This window comes from Phaseolus vulgaris, chromosome 3, assembly GCF_000499845.2.
Source record: "Phaseolus vulgaris cultivar G19833 chromosome 3, P. vulgaris v2.0, whole genome shotgun sequence".
Taxonomy (NCBI): domain Eukaryota; kingdom Viridiplantae; phylum Streptophyta; class Magnoliopsida; order Fabales; family Fabaceae; genus Phaseolus; species Phaseolus vulgaris.
In genome coordinates, this window is record NC_023757.2 from 44,188,913 (window position 1) to 44,206,628 (window position 17,716).

General features: G+C 37.1%; 1 pseudogene; it reads right to left on the reverse strand.

Moving 5' to 3' along the window:
• Positions 1-217: 217 nt before the first annotated feature.
• On the reverse strand, positions 218-12,096 carry LOC137805660 (subtilisin-like protease SBT5.4; annotated as a pseudogene).
• Between the last annotated feature and the right edge of the window lie 5,620 nt (positions 12,097-17,716).

Consider the following 17,716-nt stretch of genomic DNA (forward strand, 5'->3'; position numbering starts at 1 on the left):
AAATTAAAGAATAATAATGCATGAGATAACTCTCATCATTTAATCATACCTTCAACAGTTATGTTGATTTGTTATCCTTTCTCTTACATTTTGAAAATTGTTCATTATTTCAGAATGCCAACGCGTAGCATCTTCAATATATCGACGCAAAATATAAAGAGGTCCTTTTCAGTCTAGTTTTTCAATAATGCATTAACAAATTTAACCTTTGTTTCCATTAGGATTAATGTCTATTTTCTATCTATACACACCCAACAATTGCAGTTCATTAATGACGATAATGATCAACTGCATTTCATGTAGGATGCTCTTATAAAATTTCCAGAGAGCTTTCAACAAAACCATTATTGCAAAGATAAAATAAAAACATAAACCTTACAAATTATTGAAGTTGACTACAATTGGACTCCTAACACGGTGTTTGTTATCAGTCCACGTCAACGACCCATATACGAAATCAGTGGTGTTGTCAGTTTTGGACTTCAAGGTGAATGAAACTCGGAACTCCTTTTTCTCACCCTTTTTCTCGAACTTCAGTTTGGTAGGCTCAACCCAAACTGCAACCCTTGGTGGCGCCTCAATGTAAACTCTATACAAGCTAGGGGACCCAACATTTGTAACAGTTCGAGAAACATTCACAGAATGTCCATATTTAATCCGAGGAATCGTGATTGTTGGGTAATTGAAATCTGCTAAACTGAAGGACTTCGGACAAGTGTAAGGCCTGCTGTAGAACAACTTCAGCTGGGAACTGTTGTAGCCACGACCACACAAATAGTTTAAATAATCAGTAGTATTTAGGTCATACACAAGTCCAGGGTCTGCAGCATGATTAGGTTGAATGTGGCCTCCACCCAAGTCAAATGGTGTTGACTCGTTCTGTGCTGAAGCCCGGATACGCCTTCCAGAGTTATCTTTTGTAGTTGCTGCAAAATGCACGAAATTTTATAATTAGTGTGTTTAAAAAATTAAGTGAAAAATTGTATTACTCTTGGCATACATATATAATATATAATTTACCTGAGGTAATGATTGCTGACTTAATAGCAGCAGGGCTCCAATTAGGATGGAGGACTTTCAGCAACCCAACAACACCAGCAACATGAGGACATGACATTGAAGTGCCAGAAAGCATTTTGTAAGGAGTTATTGGTTGTTTAGATTCTGTTAGAACTGTGGCTTCACTATAAGCAGCAATGATGTTGACTCCTGGTGCAGTGATATCAGGCTGAAACACAAAACAAAAATTTGCACTTATATAACTATGAGTGTTGATATGTTCACAATCATACTTAGACTAGATTAGAAGTGTAAAGAGAAACAACTTTTATAGTAAACTAAAGTCTTTCAATTTACGGTTGTTAAAGTAACTTTTCCTACAATTATTTCATATTTAAATCCTAAAGGGTGAGTGAGTGGTGAGGTGATCATCACAGGAAACACTGAACCTGCTGAAAAAAAAAAGGAAACACTGAACCTTGAGGATTCCTTGGTCGAGGAGATTGGGACCCCTTGATGAAAATGAAGCCATAACTGGAGCTGGCTTCATACCCAGTTCTGTTTTCACTCTAGAAATATATGCCATGGGAGACCTGATGACATAAAATGGTATATATAAGGCCCTAATCAAAACTAGCAAAAATTTAACAATTAGCTTGAAGTAAGATACGAGAAAGAGAATTACTTGGTACTGTTGATGTAACTATAAATGTATCTGCCACTCTCGTAGTCAACATGTGTAGCAGGAAGCACATGTGGGTCAGATATAATTTCATTTCCTGTTTGCTGATCATTAGTCAGAATCATCCCAACAGCGCCTAAACTGGCAGCTACCACACCCTTCCCCACTCTACCATTTATACCGCGAAGACAGACCAATATCTTCCCCTTCACCTTCCCAGCATCAAGAGTGTTATTCAAGCAATAAGGGCTACAACAACGGACTAGATTACAAGAGAGAACAACCCAAACATGAATTTAATTTAAAAAGATGAAGATGGTATGAGTATTTTTACGCGTTAGAAGAAGATGCAGAATTAGTTTGTGCTTCAGCACCGCTGATCAATGGGTACTTCTTATTAGATGGTAAGCCAGACTCTGAAAGGCTAGCTCCCTAACAATAACAAACAAAAAGGAGGGTGGGTCAGTGCCTCATTTCTCATGACAAAAAACAAAAAAACAAAGACAAAATCAAGGTTGTATGTATAAACAATATACCTTGAAGATTTTGTTGTTACCAAGGACAACGTAACTAAAGAAGTCTCTATCCATTGTGCTTGCTCCAACTGTGAGAGTCCATGGTTCATTGTTGGATACAGATCCAGGAGCAGGTCCTGAATTTCCAGCAGAGGCCACCATAGTTATGCCGTGGGCAACTGCATGGAAGGACCCTACGGATATAACACTTTCAGAAAACTCTGATGGATGATCTGAACCCAAAGACATGGAAATCACATCTACACCATCACTTATGGCAGCCTCAAAAGCAGCAAAAACATCTGCATCATAACATCTTGCATCCCAGCACACCTTATAGGCTGCAACTCGAGCTTTTGGTGATCCACCACTCGCAGTTCCATTGCCAAACCCAAAAGCGCTAGCTCCAGGAACAACGCTACCACCAGCTGTTGATAAAGTATGTGAACCATGACCTTCATAGTCGCGTGCACTAAGCATCGACACATTCAGTTTTTCACCAACAGTTGCCTCGTACCCTTTGTAAAAATACCTTGCTCCAATAAGCTTCCTACATACATATTATAGATCTTAATTAAATTGGTTCAAATATTAAACACGATTAAAACTCAAGTTTCACAGGGAAAGAACGATTTTGTGAATGAGATGACAGAACAAACCTGTTGCATTTAAAATTATTTCCCGTTTGACAGATTCCACGCCACCTTTTTGGGATGGGTCCAAACCCTTCATCACTAAAACTCTTGGATTCAGGCCAAACACCTACCACACGTCGCAGCATTAGTAAAACGAGGGTTCATACTTGGCAATGAAGATTGATTAAGATTCATAAAAATGTCAAAGCATTTGAACAGTAACTTATCTCGATCCTTTCTTTTCCTTAATTTAACTGTTAAAGAGTTACTCATTAAAATAATCAAATTAAAAAATAACTCACTTAAAATTCATAATTACTCTGATTCATAATTATCTAAGTGTAAAAGCTTTTACAAAATAAACTCTTAAAAACTGTAGTGTACTTTGTTTTACTTATTTTATATAATCTTTTTTGTTGTAATCAGGAATAAAAAATCATATATAAGAAGACTCCATAGAGAACTCCAAGATTAAATTATTGAATACAACTACTAATAGAACTTATTTATGTGAAATATTCAATAATTTATAAATTAATGATAAAAATATTTGCATGTTTTGTTATTAGAGTTTACTTTGTTAATTCATAAATACTTTTTATAAACCTATTACCGGACAAAATCATTATTAGACTTAATTAGACTTAATTACAGGAATATAATCACTATTAATGAGTCTATAATTAGACTTAATTATAGGAATATAATCACTATTAATGGGTCTATAATTAGTCTTAATTACAGATGTTATGTGAGAAAAAAAATCTGTACGGTTCTGTACGGTTCTAATGCTATGGTTATATATATGTATCATTGCTATAGATGAAAGACAGATTGAATAAAACAGAGAATATTCTTTCATGGTATCAGAGCACAAAACTCTGATACCCGACAAACACAAAGCAAAGGCAACGGTGCACAACCATGGCAGATGCACCAGAAAAGAATAATGCCAACAAAGCAGAGCACGAAGGAGGAGGTGCTAAGAAGACCTACTATCTCAACGCGAGTGACAATCCCGGAAACATAATCACGCAAGTCCAATTGCGCGGAGAAAATTACGACGAATGGGCAAGAGCAGTAAAGATCTCGCTTCGTGCCCAGAGAAAATGGTTGATGGAACACATATCCCAACCAGAGGATGAGGCACCCGACCTTGAAGATTGGTGGACCGTGCAGTCCATGATTGTATCTTGGACTCTAAACACCATTGAACCAAGCTTACGATCCACAGTAGCATATGCTGAGACTGCACATAACTTGTGGGAAGACATTAAAGAAAGATTCTCGGTCGTGAATGGACCTAGAATTCAACAACTAAGGTCGGACTTGTCAAGATGCAAGCAGGAGGGAATGGTGGTGGCAACTTACTTTGGAAAATTGAAGGTCCTTTGGGATGAGCTTGCTAACAGTGACAAAATTTCATCTTGTACGTGTGGTGGATGCAAGTGTGGGATTGGTGCTCAGTTGGAAAAACGAAGGGAGGAGGAGAAGGTTCATCAACTCCTTATGGGGTTGGATGACGCAAGCTACGGGACAGTAAGATCAAACATTCTGGCCTCAGATCCATTGCCGTCTCTGAACCGCGTATATGCTATGTTGGTACAAGAAGAAAGAGTGAGAATGATGGCCAAATCAACGGAAGAAAGGGGGTTGGTCGTGGGTCTCGCGATGCAGGCCAACTACAAAGAAAAAGGGCGTGGAGATATGGTAGAAAAATTAATGACGTGCAGTCATTGCGGTAAAAATGGTCATGACATGAAGGGATGCTTCCAATTGATCGGATATCCCGAATGGTGGGGTGACAGACCAAAAAGTGAAGGCAAATGGAACGGCAGGGGACGCTAAGGGATGCGAAACAAAGGTAACCCGACACGTGCAAATGTGGCACACGCTAGTGGAAGCAACAGTCAAGCCAACAATGACGACAAGAAACTTGAGATGGCAGGTCTGACCAATGAACAATGGAAGGTACTGGTTGATATGATCAGCAAACAAAAATCAAATGAATAAGAGAAAATGACTGGTAAGAGCATTTGGGATTTGTGGATTATTGACAGTGGGGCATCAAACCATATGACCGGGTCACTGGAAAATTTGAGTGAAAAGGAAACTATACAAAGGTGCCCCGTAGGGTTACCCGATGGTGAACGTGTTCTAGCTTGCGAACAGGGAACAGTGACTCTTGAAGAAGGACTTGAATTGAAAAATGTCCTTTATGTTCCCAAATTAAAATGCAATTTACTTTCAGTACCTCAATTGACGGATGAAGAAAATTGTGTTGTAACATTCACTGATAAATTGTGTATTATACAGGACCGCACTTCGAGGACGCTGATTGGAGCAGGTGAACAGAAAGATGGGCTTTATTGGTATCGTGGAGTACGGAAGACTCAAGCATGTCATGTCAAGATGGAAAATCAACTAGCACTTTGGCACCAAAGATTAGGACATCTGTCATTTCAGATTGTGCAAATGCTTCCTGATATAAGTGGGAAATATACTCGTGATGAGTTGAATACAGTTTGTGAAGTTTGTGAAAAATCGAAACAAACGAGAGATAAGTTTTTCTTAAGTGCGCATCAAGCTTTGAATATTTTTGATTTAATTCATTGTAACTTATGGGGTCCTTATAAAACTCCTTCATCCTGTGGTGCTTCATATTTTTTGACAATTGTGGATGATTGTTCACGGGCAGTTTGGATCTATTTGTTAAAAGAAAAAACAGAGGTATCAGTGACTTTGAAAAAAAATTTCACACTCGTTGAGAGGCAATACAACAAATGTGTTAAAATGGTTCGCTCTGACAATGGAACCGAATTCATGTGTCTAAAACACTATTTCATTCAACAAGGTATCCTTCACCAAACTTCCTGTGTCGGGACCCCGCAACAAAATGGACGCGTCGAACGCAAGCATCGGCATATTCTGAATGTTGCTCGGTCATTACAGTTTCAAGGCAATCTTCCCATTAAATTTTGGGGGGAATGCGTTTTGACTGCAGGCTACTTAATCAATCTCACACCATCCTCCATTCTAAAAGGAAAAACCCCTTATGAAGTGATCCATGGATGTGTACCCAGCTACGCGCACTTACGAGTATTTGGTTCATTATGTTATGCTCATAATCAAAATAGACAGCGGGATAAATTTGATAGTCGTAGCCGAAAATGTGTGTTTGTCGGGTATCCATATGGCCAAAAAGGATGGAAATTATTTGATTTGGAAACAGAAACTTTCTTTGTCTCTCGTGATGTACATTTTTTCGAAAATAAATTTCCATATTTTGAAGCCAAAAAGATGGACACTGCACCACCATTGCAAAACCCAATTATTGCCAACTCTTTAGAAACTTGAACGGACCCACATTTTCTTCATGAAGTTGCCTCCTCAAACCTAGATGAATGCATCGTCAACCAACCCATTGCATCTCCCATCCCAGCCAAGGAGGATGCTACCCTCACAGATGACTTCGACCACACTATCAACGACTCTGATCCGTGTATAGAAGCCTCGACGCTACCCGCGGATCCACCGCCGCGTCCGACGGAGACGGCGCCGTCGGTTTCTTCACCACCGCTGACGGCCGTGGTTCCCCTTGGGCGAGGACATCGCGCGAAGCTGCCTTCCGTACGGTTACGCGATTTTGTCGCAGCCACCACGATACCGTCAAGCCCTTCTGTTCCGTCACCTCCTTCAACAGAATCCTCAGGTGTTTCGTATCCTATACATGATTTTGTGAATTGTGATTCCTTTTTTAACCATCATCAAAGTTTTCTTGCCTCTTTACACACCGAGCAGGAACCCCTGTTCTTTTCTCAAGCGGTCCGAGAACCCCGGTGACGTGATGCTATGGCACAGGAGATTCATGCTCTCGAACTCAAGGCAATCTTCCCATTAAATTTTGGGGGGAATGCGTTTTGACTGCAGGCTACTTAATCAATCTCACACCATCCTCCATTCTAAAAGGAAAAACCCCTTATGAAGTGATCCATGGATGTGTACCCAGCTACGCGCACTTACGAGTATTTGGTTCATTATGTTATGCTCATAATCAAAATAGACAGCGGGATAAATTTGATAGTCGTAGCCGAAAATGTGTGTTTGTCGGGTATCCATATGGCCAAAAAGGATGGAAATTATTTGATTTGGAAACAGAAACTTTCTTTGTCTCTCGTGATGTACATTTTTTCGAAAATAAATTTCCATATTTTGAAGCCAAAAAGATGGACACTGCACCACCATTGCAAAACCCAATTATTGCCAACTCTTTAGAAACTTGAACGGACCCACATTTTCTTCATGAAGTTGCCTCCTCAAACCTAGATGAATGCATCGTCAACCAACCCATTGCATCTCCCATCCCAGCCAAGGAGGATGCTACCCTCACAGATGACTTCGACCACACTATCAACGACTCTGATCCGTGTATAGAAGCCTCGACGCTACCCGCGGATCCACCGCCGCGTCCGACGGAGACGGCGCCGTCGGTTTCTTCACCACCGCTGACGGCCGTGGTTCCCCTTGGGCGAGGACATCGCGCGAAGCTGCCTTCCGTACGGTTACGCGATTTTGTCGCAGCCACCACGATACCGTCAAGCCCTTCTGTTCCGTCACCTCCTTCAACAGAATCCTCAGGTGTTTCGTATCCTATACATGATTTTGTGAATTGTGATTCCTTTTTTAACCATCATCAAAGTTTTCTTGCCTCTTTACACACCGAGCAGGAACCCCTGTTCTTTTCTCAAGCGGTCCGAGAACCCCGGTGACGTGATGCTATGGCACAGGAGATTCATGCTCTCGAACTCAAGGCAATCTTCCCATTAAATTTTGGGGGGAATGCGTTTTGACTGCAGGCTACTTAATCAATCTCACACCATCCTCCATTCTAAAAGGAAAAACCCCTTATGAAGTGATCCATGGATGTGTACCCAGCTACGCGCACTTACGAGTATTTGGTTCATTATGTTATGCTCATAATCAAAATAGACAGCGGGATAAATTTGATAGTCGTAGCCGAAAATGTGTGTTTGTCGGGTATCCATATGGCCAAAAAGGATGGAAATTATTTGATTTGGAAACAGAAACTTTCTTTGTCTCTCGTGATGTACATTTTTTCGAAAATAAATTTCCATATTTTGAAGCCAAAAAGATGGACACTGCACCACCATTGCAAAACCCAATTATTGCCAACTCTTTAGAAACTTGAACGGACCCACATTTTCTTCATGAAGTTGCCTCCTCAAACCTAGATGAATGCATCGTCAACCAACCCATTGCATCTCCCATCCCAGCCAAGGAGGATGCTACCCTCACAGATGACTTCGACCACACTATCAACGACTCTGATCCGTGTATAGAAGCCTCGACGCTACCCGCGGATCCACCGCCGCGTCCGACGGAGACGGCGCCGTCGGTTTCTTCACCACCGCTGACGGCCGTGGTTCCCCTTGGGCGAGGACATCGCGCGAAGCTGCCTTCCGTACGGTTACGCGATTTTGTCGCAGCCACCACGATACCGTCAAGCCCTTCTGTTCCGTCACCTCCTTCAACAGAATCCTCAGGTGTTTCGTATCCTATACATGATTTTGTGAATTGTGATTCCTTTTTTAACCATCATCAAAGTTTTCTTGCCTCTTTACACACCGAGCAGGAACCCCTGTTCTTTTCTCAAGCGGTCCGAGAACCCCGGTGACGTGATGCTATGGCACAGGAGATTCATGCTCTCGAACTCAAGGCAATCTTCCCATTAAATTTTGGGGGGAATGCGTTTTGACTGCAGGCTACTTAATCAATCTCACACCATCCTCCATTCTAAAAGGAAAAACCCCTTATGAAGTGATCCATGGATGTGTACCCAGCTACGCGCACTTACGAGTATTTGGTTCATTATGTTATGCTCATAATCAAAATAGACAGCGGGATAAATTTGATAGTCGTAGCCGAAAATGTGTGTTTGTCGGGTATCCATATGGCCAAAAAGGATGGAAATTATTTGATTTGGAAACAGAAACTTTCTTTGTCTCTCGTGATGTACATTTTTTCGAAAATAAATTTCCATATTTTGAAGCCAAAAAGATGGACACTGCACCACCATTGCAAAACCCAATTATTGCCAACTCTTTAGAAACTTGAACGGACCCACATTTTCTTCATGAAGTTGCCTCCTCAAACCTAGATGAATGCATCGTCAACCAACCCATTGCATCTCCCATCCCAGCCAAGGAGGATGCTACCCTCACAGATGACTTCGACCACACTATCAACGACTCTGATCCGTGTATAGAAGCCTCGACGCTACCCGCGGATCCACCGCCGCGTCCGACGGAGACGGCGCCGTCGGTTTCTTCACCACCGCTGACGGCCGTGGTTCCCCTTGGGCGAGGACATCGCGCGAAGCTGCCTTCCGTACGGTTACGCGATTTTGTCGCAGCCACCACGATACCGTCAAGCCCTTCTGTTCCGTCACCTCCTTCAACAGAATCCTCAGGTGTTTCGTATCCTATACATGATTTTGTGAATTGTGATTCCTTTTTTAACCATCATCAAAGTTTTCTTGCCTCTTTACACACCGAGCAGGAACCCCTGTTCTTTTCTCAAGCGGTCCGAGAACCCCGGTGACGTGATGCTATGGCACAGGAGATTCATGCTCTCGAACTCAATGACACCTGGAAACTCACCACTCTCCCTCCTGGAAAGAAGGCACTTGGGTGTAAATGGATCTACAAAATCAAATACAACTCGGATGGAACAATTGAAAGATTCAAGGCTCGATTGGTAATTCTTAGCAATCATCAAGTGGAGGGTTTGGATTACAACGAGACGTTTTCTCCTGTCGTAAAGACGGTAACCATTCGCACAACTAGCAGCCGCAAAAGATTGGGAGCTTCATCAGATGGACGTTCACAATGCGTTTCTCCATGGTGATCTTGATGATGAGGTTTATATGAAACTCCCTCCTGGCTTCCAAGAATCTCAACCAGGGGCAGTGTGCAAGCTTCAAAAGTCTCTATATGGCTCCGACAGGCCCCCAGGTGTTGGTTTGCTAAACTATCTTCTTCTCTCACTCGTTACGGCTTCCAACAATCCCCGAAGGATCATTCCCTGTTTACTCTCAATAATAATGACATACAGTTGGTTGTGCTAGTCTACGTTGATGATCTTGTGATTGCAGGGAATAATGGTACTGCCATCCAATGTTTTAAAGGCTACTTAAATCAATGCTTTCATATGAAAGATTTAGGCCGCCTCAAGTACTTCCTGGGGGTTGAAGTTGCTCGCTCCCCCAACGGAATCTTCCTTTGTCAGAGGAAATATGCCTTAGATATCATTACTGAAGTCGGATTGTTGGGTGCGAAGCCCGCCACTACACCATGTGAAGAAAATCACAAATTGAGCTCCGCTACTGGTTCTTTTCTTTCTGACCCGGCTACTTATCGTAGACTTGTTGGGAGGTTAATTTATCTGTGTTTCACTCGACCTGACCTTGCCTACAGTGTCCAAGCTTTATCTCAATTTATGCAAAATCCACGCTCCGAGCATTGGCAAGCTGCTCTTCGTGTTGTTCGATATTTAAAGGGGCATCCTGGACAAGGAATACTCCTACCTCGAGAGAACAACTTACAACTCTTTGGGTGGTATGATTCTGATTGGGCAAGTTGTCCACTGACACGCAAATCTCTCACCGCGGCACTTCCCCAATCTCTTGGAAAACCCAGAAACAACAAACGATTTCTGCCTCCTCTGCTGAGGCTGAATATCGATCAATGGCTAAGACCACCCGAGAATTAAAGAGGATTAAAGACATTCTCGCTTCTCTACATGTTCCTCATCCTGACCCAATTCGTCTTTATTGTGATAGTCAAGCAGCACTTCACATTGCTAAAAACCCGGTCTTCCACGAATGCACCAAACACATTGAAGTTGACTGCCACTTTGTTCGAGATGAAATCATTCACAAGCGTCTTCTTCCATCCTATGTGCCCACACATACACAACTAGCTGACCTTTTCACCAAAGCTCTCGGTGCTAAAAAGTTTGGAGCCATCTTGGTCAAGTTGGGCATTTAAGACTTACATGCTCCAACTTGAGGGGATATTACCGGACAAAATCATTATTAGACTTAATTAGACTTAATTACAAGAATATAATCACTATTAATGAGTCTATAATTAGACTTAATTATAGGAATATAATCACTATTAATGGGTCTATAATTAGTCTTAATTACAGATGTTATGTGAGAAAAAGAATCTGTACGGTTCTGTACGGTTCTAATGCTATGGTTATATATATATATATATATATGTATCATTGCTATAGATGAAAGACAGGAATAAAACAGAGAATATTCTTTCAAAACCATATACTATATATATATAAAACATTTCAGAAAGAGAAAAATAGAAAATAATTATAACCATATGTAAGAATCAAAAGCTGAAGGATAATATTAAAATAAATTAGAAAAAAAGCTTTTGATTAATTATATTGGCTATTTCAAAATGCAAAAGAACAAAAAAATTACCTGAATCTATATTTGCAATAATGACATCTTCACCCTCAGTCTTCGACCTGAGGTGGAAACACACCTTTTCTTTCTAACCCAAGGAAGTTCCATGAGTGTGTTGTGTGCAATTTTCGTTCTTTGTTTAAGAAAACTGATATAACATTGGGATTCTCTACATGCATCAATCATAAAGAAAAAAGTTAAAACATTAAAATAACAACTTCTCAAATAATCCATAGAATACATTTTGCATAGAATAAATGCACATACTTGCAACATTCGCTGCTTCATCTTCATCAAGAACTGCAGCAAACCCATTAATATATCTATTATAAGAATAAAAGATTGCTTCCTTGGCCTTTTCGACGCTGTGAAAAGCAAGAAGAAACAACATATAATCACTCTATATTTGGTTTTTTCAACAAGTATTTCATAAAGTTGGGATAATTCTATACCTTCCCACATAAGATCCAAGTAAGTCATAGTGAGAGTTTGTGACAGATTCAAGAACAGCTGAAGGAGGATTTGTACCAAAAGAATGTGATCCTAAGTATACGATATAGGACTGACAAAACAAAATAAAATTGTGTTAGGTAACACTTTTTGTGGCATCACAAGAAGCTTAAAATAAGTTTCAATGCTAAAAACTAGAGAATTATTGAATAATAAGCTTGCCTGTTTGAGTGCTTGGATATGATCTTGCAGCAGAATGCAAAGAAGAAGTAAAAATAAGACATGAGAAATGGATCGTGCCATTGTTACTATGGTGAGTTGTTTTGTTTTGCACAATCAATAAGGGAGACATATGCAAGGTTTTTATACTTTCCCTTGCTTATATCACTATTATGTAACACTTAGCAAATTAAAACAACTTGCTCCTCTGATTCAGTATTCCAAATTGAGCCAACTATGTCACAAATCATTTAATGCTTCTTAAGACAAGGATAGTGTTTAATAATAAATTTAATGAATAATCAATTTCTTGTAAAAATAATAACTAATAATCAATTTTGTTTTGGTAACAAATCATTTCAATATTTAATATATATAGTAATAATAATAATATAATAATAAAAAAAATACATAGAATGAAATGAAAATTGCTCCAAAAATAATTATGTTTCATTATTCTATATCTAGTTCATGATTAATAATAATAGTAGTAAAATAAAATGATAGAATGAATTGGGAATTACTCCCGAATGCACCTTCATAAATCGAAATTAATTTTTATTTCATGGAATGTTTAAAATCAATAATTTATTATTTATGAGACCATGATTATGATAAATAGCTTTATTCGAGAGAGGTGTTTATATTATTTTTTATCCAACTTTTATATATATATTGCTAAATTTTATTTTTTAAATAAATTGACTTTATTTTACATTGATTAAAATAAATTAATATTTTTTATGCTAAGTGGTCCTTAAATCAAATGAAATATTTATTTTGTTCAGTTTCTTAAATAGTCAACTCTTGTAATTAATTTTATTAAATATAATATTACTATTACAAAAATTGTTTATCTTTTAAACTATTTTAAATTTTCAGTTTCTAAAACTAAATATTCCAAATATTTTTATTTTTTATTTACGTCTTATACACTACGTAGTACATACACGGATACGGATACAACATGGATATATAAATACGTATAACTTTTAAAATGTAGGATATGGAGACACAAATCTGTATATTATATAACTATGAATTATATAAATTGACAATAAAGATTTATCTGCACAAGTATGTTTCAGATTTTTTTTGGAACAGAAAGATGTTTTTTCATGGCTAGTTCAAAAGAATTTGTTTCTTATTTTTATAATTATAATAAAAATTTATACAATAAATTTAAACTTTTAGAAAATTAATGTATTTCTCCTTTTTAAAATTGTGAGACCAGAAGGCTCCTTTCAAATTTTATTACATATGTTAAGAATCAATTTGATTATGTTGTCATGGTTATTAGGACCGATAATGAGAAAGAATTTGAGTATAATGAGTTGTATGATATTTTTGGTATTTTACATCAAAGGACTTGTGTGGAAACTCCACAACAGAATTGTGTTGTAGAGAGGAAGCATCAACATATATTGAATGTTACCCACAGTTTAATGTTTCAATCTGGGTTGCCTAAACTTTACTGGTGTTATGCGGTTTCCTATGTTGTGCATATAATAAATAGATTGCCTTCAATTTCTCTAAATGGAAAATCTCCCTATGAAATATTGCATGATACTCCTCCTACATACATGAATCTCAAAATGTTTGGATCTTTATGTTATGCTTCTACATTAGAACCAAGCTTGACTCTAGATCTAGGAAATGTGTTTTCCTTGGTTATAAAAATTGAGTAAAAGGTTATGTAGTTCTTGATATGTTTAACCGAGAAATATTTGTCAATAAAAATGTTGTTTTCTATGAGAATGTCTTTCCTTATATAGCAACATTGAAGGTTCATCTTCTCATCATGAGAATTCAATCAAGGATCATGATTTTAGTTTTTTGTTTGAGCCAACCAAATATAATACTAAAAGCAGAATTCAAATTGGAGAAATTGAGACAGACCACTACAATGTTGATTTGAACTGCAATAAAAGCAGTGATAGACCACTGCAGAATCCAAAAAACTACAGTATTGATAAAGAGAATCATGCTACCAATACCGAAACTCATCAATATGGGAATGCTAATGTTGATTGTCTTAGATGGTCCAACAAAATTAGAAAACCTCCAAAAAAAATTTAATGATTACCATCATAGTATCAATAACTTTGCTCAAACTAGATATCCCATTTCTTTTGTTTTATCTTATAGTTCATTATCTGATAGACACTTACATTTTACCATGACTATTTCATCTCATATTGAACCAAAAAATTATGAGCAGGCCTGCAAATTTCCTGAATGGACTGCTGCTATGAAAAAGGAATTAGAAGCTCTTCAAGCAAATAAAACCTGGTATTTGACCAAGTTACCTAATAATAAAGTTCTCATTGATTGCAAATGGGTTTATAAAATAAAATACAAGTCGAATGGATCTATGGAGAGATATAAAACACGTCTTGTCGCTAAAAGATACACACAAATTGAAGGCATAGACTACTTAGATACCTTTTCACCATTGGCGAAGTTAACAACTGTGAGATTGCTCTTGGCTTTGGCTGCCACGCAACATTGGCATTTACATCATCTAGATGTAGATAATTCATTTTTACATGGAGATCTTATTGAAGAAATCTACATGCTCCCTCCTCCATGTCTTATTTTGCCCCAATCAAATCAGGTTTGTAAGCTAACTAAGTCATTATATGGTTTAAAGCAAGCTAGCCGACAATGGTTTGCCAAACTTTCTTTTTTTCTTATTTCTATTGGTTTCATTCAATCTAAATCTGATCACTCCCTCTTTATTAAGAAAACAAATGTTGCTTTCACTGCTTTGTTTGTGTATGTAGATGATGTCATTCTTGCTGAAAATTCCTTGGCTAACATTGATGAAGTAAAACAAGCTCTTAACAAAACCTTCAAAATTAAAGATTTAGGGGAATTGAAATATTTTCTTGGATTAGAAGTTGCTCGATCAAAACATGGGATCTACCTTTGTCAAAGAAAATATGCTTTGAATATTTTGACTGATTCTGGAATGCTTGGCTGTAAACCATGTCACATTCCTCTTTCGAAGGATCTCAAGCTATTGTTCAACACTGATGCTCCTTTGTATGATGTTGAATCTTATCGAAGACTTGTTGGGAGACTCTTATATCTCACCAACACTTGACCATATCTGAGTTTCGCCATTCATCTTCTTAGCCATCTTCTTAGCCAGTTTGTTCATAATCCAACTATTTATCATCATCAAGCGGCACAACATGTTCTTCGATACATTAAGTCCAACCCTGCTCAAGATCTTTTCTTTTCCTCTGATAGTGAAATTCAGTTAAAGGGGTTTAGAGATTCAGATTGGACCTCTTGTCCACTAGAAAATCTACCACTGGTTATTGTATTTTCTTGAGAACTTCTCTCATTTCATGAAAATCCAAAAGGTAATCAATTGTCTCGCGTTCTTCTTCAGAAGCCGAATATTGTGTCTTGGTTACTACAACTTGTGAATTGCAATGGGTTACTTACCTCCTTCAAGATCTACATGTGCAAACCTCTGCCACACTATTCTTTATTGTGACAACCAATCAGCTCGTCACATAACCCACAATCCTACTTTTCACGAAAGAACGAAACACATTGGCATTGATCATCATGTGGTCCGTGACAATCTTCAAATTAATCTTTTCCATCTTCTCCCTATACGTTCGCATGATCAACTCGTTGATGTCTTCACCAAGACTCTTTATAGTTTTTCTTTTAGAAATATTATTTCCAAGCTTGGATTAAAAATCATACATAATCTAGTTTGAGGGGGCTATTGTAACTTGTATTATTTGTTATGACTTATGTTTACTGTTTTTACTATTTTGCCCTTCCACATGTTTATATAGAAAGTGGTACTCTTAGTGTAAAATTCGAATTTTCTCTGATCAATTTTATGAATACAGAGGCTTTGTTTTCTTCTTGCTTCATTCTTAGTTTCATGAATCTTTCTTACTAAGCTCTCCTAGATGGATTATCATATTCAATAACAGCAACTCACAAACATTCACATTAAAAATAGAGACTGTGAAATGAGAGAGATACTTAAATGCGAAATGGCACCATAAATGCGACACTTAAATACGAGAGTGGTGAAATGCGAGTTGCAATGGCACCGCCAGACTGAAATGCGAGAGTAGTGAAATGCAAGTTGCAATAGCGTCATGATACTGAAATGCGAGAGTGACGATTGTATATTTGAATAATAAAAAAATAACTATTTTTTAATGATCAAATGATTGAATTAGTATATATATACATATATATATATATAAACTTCAATCTCTTATGCAAATAGTTAACATAGTTGGCATTAAATAGTAATTAATTTTGTAAAATGGTAGAAACATAATAATTCATACAAGTATATTAGTTTTAATGATAGCATACATTTCATTAATACAAAACAGTGATAAAAAATTGTTTTGGGAAAAAAAATCATTAGAGTAATATAAAATTTGGAACTAAATGTTGTTTCAAATAATAATTTCCTTTTAATATCGTAAGTATGAGAATAACTTCATTATTTTATTTTATTTTGAAGAAATACAAGTATTGTTGGATTTCAGTTAAATGAAACACCAACCTTTAGAAAAATTGGGTAAAGCAGCTTCAAATCATGCCTTAAAACCAATGTATTATAAAATAGATATTAATATAAGACATAAACCAATTGAAGATAACATAAATTTCACAATTTAAAAAACCAAAATATAAAACTAAATAGCCTTAAACATAATAAACACAAATTTTAAATTTGCAAAAACTATTTTTAACTTTTCTTTATCTTGATTCTGAATGAGCTTGATGTTATGCATCTTCATTTCAGAGTTTATTTCTATAAGAGGTGAACAAGTTTCCAACTTAATTATTTGTAATATCATAGTTTTATACCGGAAACAATTTATTCATTCTCATAAGTTTTAAAGTTTTTTTTTGGTTAATGTCTTCATTTTTTGTCAACCTTAACTAAACATTTGTTACTTGATCAATTTGTAATATTATATTTCATTTAGGTATAAATGTGTTCCTTAAATGGAGTGATCCAACAAATTTTACTTTCACAGAACACAACATCCAAACCTATACCATTTGCATGAAAATTACCATTATTTTCACAAAGAGGTGCTTAATTGTGCCAAATCCAACATAAGAACCATTATGATAAAACAAAATTTATAGTTTTGAAAAAGTAAAAATGGATAAGTATTATTATTAATAATTATAGGGATATAGCTTCAATGTATTCTCTTAAGTCCTCCTTTGTTTTCTATTAATAATGATAAAATACTCTTACTCGGAATTAATAATTCAGATATTGTCCAACCAGGTTGAATATCAATATCTTATCAGCTTTCCAAATTCAATCAGTTCTATGATATATATCTTTTCCTCACCTAGAAATAATTACACGATACACTCATTAATTGAACTTGTTATTTGTAATATTGGAGTTAATATTATTCTATCCTTTAAATACTCCAAATTGTGCACGTAATCTACCAACTCCAAATGATAAATTTTGCAATATCTTCTGCTAGCTTTAGCGCCACCCAACAGTAAGTGGCTCGTTCATGCACCCCCACAACAAAATGACTCCTTTATAATGAATTAAAGCAGAATTAATCGATTCTTGACATGGTGCAACAAAACACATGAGGCACACGTTCTTGGCGTCAAAATATCTCATGCACACCAGAAAACATCTAAACAGTAAACACCTCATGCA